Genomic DNA, 12,339 nt, shown 5'->3' with positions numbered 1-12,339 from the left:
TAATCTTAATCAGTTTCATGGGAATATGCATGCAGATCTTATTGAATGATATAAGTAACTACTGTTTGAGCAAATTGTAGAGCAGATGGTGTTAACAAGCTACAGCCTACCTGTATTTTGTTTAAATCAAAACACATATTTAGCCTAGCGGCACGTCTGCTGTTAAGTTATGGCCTCATGAGGGAAAAAAAGTGACTATTCAACACAATCATCCTAAAATCTCAAAAGAAATGAATAGGTGTTTTTGGTCTAACAGTAACGTTATACTATGCTATTATATTCGGTATGTTAGGCCTATGTAGAATATTAATTAATCGTTAACCTCTCTGGTACAAGTGGGGCGCTAGTGTCCCACCTCAACAACAGCCAGTGGAATTGCAGGGCACCAAATTCAAAACAACAGAAATCCCATAATTAAAATTCCTCAAACATACAAGTATTATCCACCATTTTAAAGATAAACTTCTTGTAAATCCAACCACAGTGTTCGATTTCAAAAAGGCTTTACTGCGAAAGCACACCATGCGATTATGTTATGTCAGCACCTAGTCACAGAAAACCATACAGCCATTTTTCCAGCCAAAGAGAGGAGTCACAAAAAGCAGAAATAGAGATAAAATGAATCACTAACCTTTGATGATCTTCATCAGATGGCACTCATAGGACTTCATGTTACACAATACATGTATGTTTTGTTCGATAAAGTTCATATTGATATCCAAAAATGTCAGTTTACATTGGCGCGTTATGGTCAGAAATGCATTGTCTCCAACAAACATCCGGTGAAAGTGCAGAGAGCCACATCAAATTACAGAAATACTCATCATAAACATTGATAAACGATACAAGTGTTAAACATACAAATAAAGACAAACTTCTCCTTAATGCAACCGCTGTGTCAGATTTCAAAAAGGCTTTACGGAGAAAGCACACTTTGCGATTATGTTAGGTCAGCATCTAGCCACAGAAACCTATACAGACATTTTCCAGCCAAGGAGAGTGTCACAAAAGTCAGAAATAGCATTAAAATGAATCACTTACCTTTGATGATCTTCATCTGGTGGCACTCCCAGGTCTCCATGTTAGACAATAAATGTTTGTTTTGTTCGATAATGTCCCTCTTTATGACCAAAAACCTCCTTTTTGTTTGCACGTTTTGTCCAGTAATCCGAATACTTAAAGTTTTTAAAAAGTACAATAAAAGTTAGTAGAAACATGCCAAACGATGTTTAAAATGAATCCTCTGGATGTTTTTGTCATAAATAATCAATAATAATTCAACCGTACAAAAGCTTCGTCAATAGGAAAGGAGAAAGAAGAAAGGCGCGTTCCTGATCAGGCGCATGGCTGATGAATGGAAATTTCCACTGGCCACTGATTGAAAGTGCTGTATCTCCCTCATTTTTCAGAGTAATGCCTAAAGATTGGCCACATGTAGAGGAAGCCATAGAGACCGTGAACTGGGTCCTAAGTCTTTGTATGGTGGATAGGCTTTCAATGGAAAAACAGCCTTTCAAAATAATAGTACTTCCTGGTTGGATTTTCCTCAGGTTTTCACCTGCCATATCAGTTCTGTTATACCCGTTATATACATTATTTTAATAGTTTTGGAAACTTTAGAGTGTTTTCTATCCAAATCTACTAATTATATGCATATCCTATTGTCTGGGCCTGAGTAGCAGGCAGTTTAATTTGGGCACGCTTTTCATCCAAAATTCCGAATGCTGCCCCCTACCCTAGTGAAGTTCCGTGATCTTGCAAGATATTTATTCAGCTTTGATCAGCTTTGCACTTTATTAAGTAGGTAGCATAAACATAACCACATGTAACATATGCATTTGCATTAGTATACGCATCAAAAGTCCTAATGCAAAGTTACACCTCACTTTTCTATTATTGGAGTTATTACATCAAACCTATCAGAATTTCGAAGAAAGCCGACGTCATGTCGGAAAATGTGTTTTTGTGGTGTGGTGTAATATGGAGGACCCGGAAGGTAGCCTTTTCCCTATAATGTAAAGTCCAACAGAAATAACTTCAAATTAAACCAAATCGTTTGCGCTCATGACTACTGGTTTCAATGTAATTTTCACCAAACTGAAAAGCAAATACTTTATGAATTTATTGTTACAAATCAACTTGCAATGTTATGTTGCTAGCCAACTAGCCTATTACCGTTAGCCCTACTAGCCTGATAACCTTAGCTCCTACCAGCCTGCTAATGTTACGTTAGCACTGAATGAGTCAGCCAGTTGCTATCAACACCCAGCTTACAGCTACATTAAAGTAAACCAAAGTTTTGGAAATACATAACACCATCTAATACAAATATCAAAGAATGTTAGCTATATGCAGTTATCTTCACCACCAAGCTAGCCAGCTAGCCAGCTAACGTTAGCTATTTAGTCAACTAAAGTTAGCTATCAGGTTTAGTCAGCCTAGCCAACCAGCACAGTTACGGTCGGCAAGCAAGAGCCCAACTACCAGAGACCAGTTAGAACACAACTAACACATAACCGCAGATCAAAGAGCAGATACTTACAGATTGATGACTGGGGCCCACCCGAGGGTAAGATTCAGGGAAAATCCAGTAACTATAGCGAGAAAAATCCAAAATATATAGATTTCAGATGCTCATCAGCTAGTGCGCTATTACTAAGCTAAGGTGGAAAAAGTTAGTAAACTCCCATAGCCTACTGCACAGAGAACATGTCGAATGTTGACAAAACAAAAAGGAGAACAGACGAGGTACTAACATTACACAATTAGAGCACACTGGTTTGATTGTCTTTTTCGTTTTGAGCCCACAGCAAAAAGTCACCAGAGCCTGCAGTGCTATAGGGTTCCCACTAGATAACACGGCCACAAAGTCCGTGAAGAGCATGAGCTGTGACTAACATTAGCCAGCTTGGGCTTGCTACTGAGATAGCATATGAAATCGGTAGCACAGAGTAGATCCTCCTTATGACCTTGAGAAATAGTGGATTGTGGGTAGTTTAGAAGATATCCGGAAATAAGTTCATAGATATGTAACAACCCAAAAACATAACTATGTTTGTACTTATAGGTAACCAGATTGTGACAACAACTAAGTTACTAATTCTTTGACCACACTCTGTTGTTACATTGGTGAGTAAAAACGTGTGCTTCCTACCCTTTAAACCATCACCATTCTGAGAAGTGGCGGATTTACGCTCCGGTTCACTCCGGCAACACTACAGCCCTGGTTACAATGCTCATATTATGACCTTTTTTTTGCTACTTTTTGTCCTTACACCTGTAATAAGTCACTGTGGATGAACTCAATTGTAATTCATTTACAGTGTAAACGTGCCACATGCCACTTTGCCACTATGCTACTTCTCCAGCATGTTGTGGATAATACAACACCACTGGCGTTGTTGTTAGGTTGCTGTGGCAGCAGTGTGATTGATGTTTGAGACAGCACTGTACTGTGGGATAGATCCCCACCCCTGAAGGAGTTACAACCTCACCGACACTGCCCACCCCAACACCAGCCCCCCTCAGGCTGCAAGATAGTGATGGTCATTCCGAGTCTTTTCGGAAAACCGGCTAATTTGGCTCCGTTCGCGTAAAGGAGCCGACTCATTTGTCTCCCATACAGTAGTTCAAAATGCTAAATAATCTACCTAGAACCATGAAAAAATGCAAATCTACAATGTCAAGCCCAAAAGGTAGACTACGATTATGTCATATCGTGAAATGCGCGTTCAAATACATTTTTACCTGGCCAACCATGAAAAAATCGGCATGGACCAGGTTGACACACTCTCTCCACTATTTATTGTTTCTGCAGTGAGTATTCACCCTCTTTAGATAATTATTTTGTCACTTGCAGAAAAACGTTGTTTTGAGCTTAAAAAGCAGTAGTAGCAGTATGCAAATCAGGGAGTCAAATGAACAGCTCTTTCACCGATGCGATTCGGTTCCTGACGTTCACCAAAAAGATCAGTTCAAAAAGAGCCATTGTTCGTGAACGACCCATCACTACTGCAGGAAGGAAAGAGAGAGGAAGAGGGAAGGAGGAAGAAAGGATGAGGAGGAGAGCTTACACATGCGGCCAGGAAGAGAGAGAGAGAGTCCGAGAGAGGAGAGCTAGAGAGAGTAAAGTGTCAGAAGATAGAAAAGAGGGAAAGGAAAGAGAGGGGAAGGGCTTATACTTGCTGGCCAGGAATAGTCAGTTGGAAGAGGAGGAAGGAGAGGGAAGGAAGAAAAAGGAGGAGAACTTACACATGATGGTCACAACAAGAGAGGAAGAGAGAGGGAGAGCAAAGCAGGAGTGAGAGGAAGAGAGAGAGAAAGAAAGGGAGAGAGAGAGAGTAGAGAGAGAGAGAGAGAGAGAAGGAGAAAGAGGCTGATCCCACACACAGTGAAGTCTGAGAGAGAGGATTCCAGTAGTGAATAGTTTTAGTTGGGACTTCAGTTGTGTGTTCTGTGACTCATCTACCAGTCTCTGTCTCTGTCTTAATCACGCGCACTCAGGCTGGGGCACAGAAGCACTGAACACGACCACAACAGGCACATTACACAACCACTCCATTGGACCGCTCCACAGGATTACTACAGTTGGAAGAACAGGTTACTACAGTTGAAAGAACACGGTCTGAAAATAATCTTAGCAGAGCTTATTGAGATAACTATAGAATTGAAAAGTGACAGTGGTGGTTTGACCACAATCTGAACATAACAGTTTGATGGGACCTGGAGGGGAACAAGTGGTAAAAGTGGTTTGAACGCAACAGGAACACTTTCCTCTCTAGGGAGTTGTGGGTTCTGTGGTTTGGCAGGAACAGGACTGTGGGGGCTGTTATCTGGACAGGGTTGTAGCGTTTGGCACATCCGAGGGGTGAGTGGGTGAGGAGTTCACACCATGACTATTGTTCTGAAGCCACGATCTCGCTCCACCAGCTCTCTACGGAACACGGAAGGAATCTGGTAAACAGACACAAACTTCTACCAACCCCCCGCTGTACTGTCTCTCTCTGTTTCTGTCTATATCTCTGTTTCTGTCTTCTCTTTCCCTCCTCTCTAACTCTCCTGCTTCTCTCTCTGTTGTCCTGCTACTTTCCTAACTTTCTCACTGACCCCATTTTCACTCCCCTACATTCTTACCAGCTGTTATTCCTCTTTTTTAGTTCTCTCTCTCTCTCTGTTCATCATCCTGTGTAAGGCTCTGTCATTCATTTCCATATCGTTTTCCTCTCCCTGCCTCTCCTGCTTTTCATCTCAATCCTCTCCGTCCCCCCTCTGCCTCCCTTTTCATACGGTCTACTGTGCTCTGGTTTCTCCTCCTTCCTCGGTCTCCTTCAGACTGTCAACCCCTGGCCTGTCTTTTCGTATTTGGTGTTTTGGTTTTGACTGTGGGTTACTTGGAAAGTAACTGTATGTGAGAGAGCTTTTTCTATCCATGCACTCTATTGTACTCTGTTAACTATACAACACACTTCATGGAAGAGCAGGCATCCAGCATGACTGTTTGTCTCTGTGCTGTCTAATTGTGTGTTACTATGTTTCCATCAGAACTCACTGTATCAAGCCCATGAAACAGCCGATACATTCTGTCTAATAAGGTCGTAAAGGCCTTATGTAAATCATAATCGACTCTGGAATGTGTGTCAGTCCCTTGCTGACGTCTCCCTCGCAGCGTTTCCATAGAACACACCTCTGGGGGCTGCTCTCCCTGCCTTCCCCTCTCCTCAACCTACTGTCTCAACTTGTCCTTGGCTCTTTCTTTTTCTCATCCCTTCTGCGCTCGCATGTTCCCTGTGAGCGTAGATCTCTGTCGAACACTTGTTTGTTTCCACAGTGTTTTGCCGTGGTACTTCCATGCTGTACTTTAGCTTAGCAGTCCAGCCCAGCCCTGAACAAACACACAGCATGCTGGTTCCCTCCTCGACCCTGGCCTTTAGGTCACTCTGTTCTCACACAGTCTGCTAATTATCCACATAAGATCCCAGACTGGGAGAAGGCCTGTGTGAACCGTGCACCATCATTAAAGCCATTGGGAAGTCTTGACCTGTGAACCTGACCTGTTCACCGGACGTGGTACCTGTCCCAGACCTGCTGTTTTCAACTCTCTAGAGACTGCAGGAGCGGTAGAGATACTCTTAAAGATCGGCTATGAAAAGCCAACTGACATTTACTCCTGAGGTGCTGACTTGCTGCACCCTCGACAACTACTGTGATTATTATTATTTGACCATGCTGGTAATTTATGAACATTTGAACATCTTGGCCATGTTCTGTTATAATCTCCACCCGGCACAGCCAGAAGAGGACTGGCCACCCCTCATAGCCTGGTTCCTCTCTAGGTTTCTTCCTAGGTTTTGGCCTTTCTAGGGAGTTTTTCCTAGCCACCGTGCTTCTACACCTGCATTGCTTGCTGTTTGGGGTTTTAGGCTGGGTTTCTGTACAGCACTTTGAGATATCAGCTGATGTAAGAAGGGCTATATAAATACATTTGATTTGATTTGATTCAAGCTGAATGAGGCTGCCACTGAAGGACAGTGTGATCAGATTAACATTATGATCAGATTAACATGTGGAAGGAGATCTCTTTCAGCCAGATGTCTGCCCTGAAAGTTCAACCTGGTGGAATTCTTCATGTCATCAATGTCAGTTAGTTAACCCTCAACTAGATAAACATAGCTTTGTCTAAAGCTGAGTACATGACCATAGCGAGGGAGAGGTGGAGGATGGAAAGGAGAGAAGAGAAGGAGGAAATGTTTGTGAATTGTTAACACTCTCCCCTTCACCTTCATTGATTGAGGGGGTGTGTGTGAGAGAGAGAGAGGTGCATTCCTCTGTTATCAGTAGAATAATGTAGAATCTCTCCTCTGCATGGCTGACTGCACAGCAGGTTCTAGCCCAAGGGAACTCTCCATTATGTCTCCCTCTGTGACATCACAATAGCTCTCCCCCTCCCAACCATGCCATGTCTTTGTGACATCCATCACAACATCTCATCTTCCATTCCACACAGCATGTCACCCTCTGTGACATCACAACCCCACGCCCACAGACATGCCATATGTCTTTGTGGCATCACAGAAGCCTCTGCTATTCTTCTGTGTTTCGCAAACCTTTTTTTCTTAAACTCCTGTCACATGTGAGGCGGGTTTCTGTCCCAAACCCGCCTCACATTTTACATGTCACATGCCACATGTATCTATGACATCACAATACTCCCTCATTCTGTCAACTCTTACATGAATTCATATTTCTGGCTGGTATGTTTATTTGTAAACTTTGGAGAATGGCCAAGGGTAAGACACACACTACATCTCTCCTTATCCTGTCTCCTGTCTTACCTCAGAATTCAGAGCTTTTCCCATTCTGGCCTCTCTAATAGGGGGGGGGGGGGGGGGGGGGGTACGGCTTTCAACTTACTCATGAAAGTTGTAATAGTAGAATGCACAAGCTGCAATTTCGAAATTGGGTAGTGCATCATCAGTTTTCCTCTTGTCTTGTCAGCCAAGGTATACCTTAGAGAGCTATGTATAGCTTGTCAGAACTGTCCAGATCAACTAGCCCATGTCAGCAAGTACCTTTAAAACTGCTAAATGTTCTCTGGACCCCATGACAAAAGATGTAGAATTGCAGGAAATAACTTTAAATCTGCAAAAAGTGGCATGAACAGTGCTTGTGTCTATAGAAATAGATGTGTGCGTTTGCAGGCGTGCGGGGGTGTGCAGGATGTCCCCAAATGCTGGAAGGGGGGCCTGAGTGAAATGTTTGGGATCCCCTGATCTAGACCAAGCCCCTCTGCTGTTGTGGTTAGTGTTCTGATGAGTTCTGATTAACCTGCCGGGGAGATGTGCCAGGAATGAGTGTCAAGTGACGCAAAGATTCCCAATGGCTAGTTAGTTGGCTAGGTTTATATCCTAACTGTTATCTACAGTAATGTGCTTATTAGTCAATATATACCAATTTAGTCTGACAAGCTTTTTTCCTGTTAGAACATGTTTGCAACAGCAGTAGCTTATCCCAGTACTTTTCATGTGATCTGTTCTCATCTCTAGCTTCATTGAAAAGCTGGACTGGAAAGTTGGACTCGGTGGTGGAAAGTGGTCTCGGTGCTAAACATGGAGTGACCCTTTGGAAAGTGTGGACTTATAAGGTTCCAGTCGAGGTCTTCGAGTGTCAGAGTGATGCTCAACAGACTGGTTTGCTGGATGTTCCAGGCCTAAAACGCTTACCGTGACCTGTCCAGTAGGGACAGAGAATGATTGTAATCGGCCAATCAGAGCTTCTATCTTGCCCAGACCCTTTTTTACTCTTAGTTGCTATGTTGCTATGTGTTCTCCCATTCATTCATAAATAGCACGAATGCAGGTACGGTATGCTGGTTGTCATATGTATTACTATCAGTTATACGTTATGGTACAGTGTGTGACATCAGCATGTGTAGGTGTTAATGACTGACTCATCTGCTCAGCATATGTTGGCCAGCTGGAGACTGACTGGCAAGATCTCTCTTAATGAGAACATGTTTGCAGTGTGCGTGTGTGTGTTTTGTACCTGATTCCAATTTATTTTACTAAATGTGCTGCTAGGGCGTTAGTGTGGGGAACAGATGGAGAACGTCATTTATGTGTGTGTGATAGCTACTTGGGAGAGTTGAGCGCTGCTTATATTAACTATATGAGGGTAGAGAGAGGGAGGGGGTACATAGACAGAGAGTACAGAGAGGGGCCAGAGAGAGAGAGAGAGAGAGAGAGGGTGAAACAGAGAGAAGACAAACAGGAGAGATAAAGAGAAATAAGACAGAGAAAGCGATGGAAGCAGGGTACAGAGTAATGAGAACAATATGTTTTCTCTTTACCCGCTCATTACATGAGCCTATCAGAGGAGCTAAATGCCTTCTATGCTGGCTTCGAGGCAAGCAACACTGAACTATGTATGAGAGCACCAGCTGTTCCGGATGACTGTGTGATTACGTTCTCCATAGATTTTGTGAGTAAGACCTTTAGGTAAACATTCACAAAGCCGCAGGGCTAGGACGCATTCTTCATTCATTCGCAGCTGATCAGCTTGCAAGTGTCAATAATGACATTTTCAACCTCTCCCTGACCCAGTCTGTAATACTTACATGTTTCAAGCAGAACACCGAATTTGAAACTGTGTTATTTACATTGGATAAAAGTAGAAAATGCTGCAGTATCTCATACACTAAAGTTGAGGAACAATGGGAAAGTAATTCTGCTTTGAAAGTTGATCAACTTGTAACCTCACTTTTGAGAAAATGGCCCTTGAATGTTTTGGTACCTATTGGAGAGCTCCTCTTTGTCCACACCCATTCAGCATCATTCACACCCTCTTAAGCTTTAGCCCCACAAATCTCTTTAAAGATTCACATGAGATGCTATGTACTAAACAACCAAAGATTTCAAGACTAAGTGCTGGTTTATACAGGTGTGTTCGTAATTTAATCTGGAGTGCCAGAGTGTGCTCTGCCTGTTCGTAAATTCAGAGTGTTTCATTCTCAGAGCGTTCAGAGCGCACACTGGACACTCTGGCTGAAAAGTAGGGTTGATCCGAGCATTCTGCCCTAACAACAGCAGTCAAGCACCCAAGCTAACTGGCTAACGTTGGTTAGCTACTTCCAGACATAAATGAGAGAACAGCTCACTCTGACCATTTTACACACCCTAGCAGAGCTGGATAGGCTGTTTTTAGATCCACAGGTGACGCTATCTCTATTGCACCGCACGCTGCCCTTTCCCAACTGGACAAGAGGAACACCTATGTGAGAATGCTGTTCATTGACTACAGCTCAGCGTTCAACACCATAGTGCTCTACAAGCTCATCACTAAACTAAGGACCCTGGGACTGAACACCTCCTTCTACAACTGGATCCTAGACTTCCTGACAGGCCACTCCCAGGTGGTGAGGATAGGCAACAACATCCCTCAGGGGTGCATGCTTAGTTCCCTCCTGTACTCCCTGTTCACCCATGTCTGCGTGGCCGAGTATGACTCCAACATCATCATTAAGATTGCCGTCGACACGATGGTGGTAGGCCTGATCACCGACGACAATCAAACTATATTTGGAGGAGGTCAAAGACCTCAGTGTGATGCCATGACAACAACCTCTCCCTCACCGTCAGCAAGACAAAGGAGCTGATCGTGGAGTACAGGAAACAGAAGGCTGAGGATGCCTCTTCCCCCTCAGGAGGCTGAAAAGATGTGGCATGGGCCCTCAGATCCTATATAATTGAGAGCAACTTGACTGGCTGCATCCACGCTTGGTATGACAACTGCTTGGCATCTGACCTCAAGGCGCTAAAGAGTGTAGTGTGTATGGCCCAGTACATCACTGGGGCTGAGCACTCTGTCATCCAGAACCTATATACTAGGCGGTGTCAGAGGAAGGCCCTAAAAATGGTGAAAGACTCCAGCCACCCAATTCATAGACTGTTCTCTCTGCTACCGCACGTCAAGTGGTACCGATGCATCAATTCTGGAAGCAACAGGACCCTAAACAGCTTCTACCCCCAAGTCATAAGACTGATAAATAGTTAGTTAAGTAGTTAACCCAGTAGCTACTTGGACAAACTACTTTTTGGACTCATCACCATTTATTATCTGTCACTTTACTCCTAGTTATATGTACATATCTACCTCAATAACCTCATACCCACCATGCACAACGACTTGGTACTGGTACCAGGTGTATATAGCCAAGTCATTTTGTTTTATTATTACATGTTTTCTCTGTTTTCTTTCTCTCTGCGTTGTAGGGAAGGGGCCGTAAGTAAGCGTTTCACTGTTAGTCCACACCTGTTATTTACGAAGCATGTGACAAATAAAATTGTGTAAAACTCGCACATTTTACATCCAAAGGTCAGAGTAGTTAGAACCTGCCTGCTCAGTGCCTCTCTGCATCACAAGTCCTGCCTGCTCAGCCTCTCAGGCCCTGCCTCTAAGGCCCTTCCTCTCTGCCTCCCAGGCCCCGGCTCTTAGGCCCTGCCACTTAGCATATCTCGCTCTCTGCTTCTCAGACCCTGCCTCTCTTCCTCTAATGGAGAAAACACATCACACTGAATTACGGTCTACCGTTCGTCTGCTGTTCGTTCGCCGTTCGTTCTCTTGCTGACTGTGCAGCATCTGACTGCCAAAATGTTTGGCTGTTTCTACATGTAGAATCGGTTTGCTCTCAGTTTGCAAATAACAGCCAGCATTTTGTTCAGACGTGCTAAGTACTCTCTGCCTGGAAACTCTACCGGTATGTCCGTGCCTTAAGGGCTCTCTGTCTCTCAGGCTCTGCTTCTCTGCCTTCGAGGCCCTGCTTCTCAGCCTCTGTCTTTCTGTGTCTCACACCTTGCCTCTCTGCCTCTCAGCCTCCTAGGCCCTGCCTGCTCGGACAGCTGGGCCAACACTGGGCTGAGGAGATAATATACTGGTAACCACATGATTACTTATGATTTAAAAAAATATGGAATGTCATGTGTTCTTTAGGCGTTCTTGAGCAGAGCACAGCCTAAGATGCTTCCCAGGTGCTGGATTGAGTAAACATTTCAAGGAAGGCAAAGTTTCGACATGCAGTGAGTCTTATTGGTTGGTATGTCCTTTGTGATTGCAAATGATAATGCCAGAACATAATTCCTGCTTGTAGGAATGCATGTAACCTATTAATCGTCCCCCACGATGAAATCGGGGATGGGGCCTGTGGATCTGTCTCCGTCCATCCGTCCATCGGTCCTTCCGTTCAAAAGTTAGTCACACACGATATCTCAGACAGCATTGATGACGAATGATGTGAATGATGCGTCTTGCCATAGAGATCCATCATTTACAAAATGACACTGATTGGCCAGATGGTGGATGTTAAACGTTCACGTGGGCGTGGTCTGGAACATAAATGCATATAAATCAGTCAAGGGGAGGTGTGTATGGGGTGTGTCACACTGTTGCATCAGTTGACATTGTTAGCATATTTCATAAGTTGCCCTAGTGGGAAAATTGAGGATTTACCCGCATGAGTTCCCGGTGTTTACCAAAATGGGTTACATCTGGGTCAAGGGCGGGTGTGTAGTGTAGCCCTGATAAGTTCCTTTCCTGAGGATGGCTCACCTCTCACAGTTCTGGGTGACTTTAACCTCCCCACGTCTACCTTTGACTCATTCCTCTCTGCCTCCTTCTTTCCACTCCTCTCCTCTTTTGACCTCACCCTCTCACCTTCCCCCCCTACTCACAAGGCAGGCAATACGCTTGACCTCATCTTTACTAGATGCTGTTCTTCCACTAATCTCATTGCAACTCCCCTCCAAGTCTCCGACCACTACCTTGTATCCTTTTCCCTCTCGCTCTCAT

General features: G+C 44.0%; 1 protein-coding gene across 1 annotated transcript in view; it reads left to right on the top strand.

Annotated features, from left to right (window-relative positions):
* The first annotated feature begins 4,105 nt into the window (after window positions 1-4,105).
* The window catches only part of LOC111957725 (3',5'-cyclic-AMP phosphodiesterase 4D-like), a 51,973-nt gene continuing 43,739 nt past the window's right edge, over window positions 4,106-12,339 (top strand). The window contains 1 exon segment of the mRNA XM_023978683.3: window positions 4,106-4,956. The gene's annotated coding sequence lies outside the window, so the exon portion shown is untranslated.

This window comes from Salvelinus sp. IW2-2015, linkage group LG33, assembly GCF_002910315.2.
Source record: "Salvelinus sp. IW2-2015 linkage group LG33, ASM291031v2, whole genome shotgun sequence".
In the NCBI taxonomy this organism is placed as follows: Eukaryota; Metazoa; Chordata; class Actinopteri; order Salmoniformes; family Salmonidae; genus Salvelinus; species Salvelinus sp. IW2-2015.
This window is presented reverse-complemented; position numbering and strand designations above follow the sequence as displayed.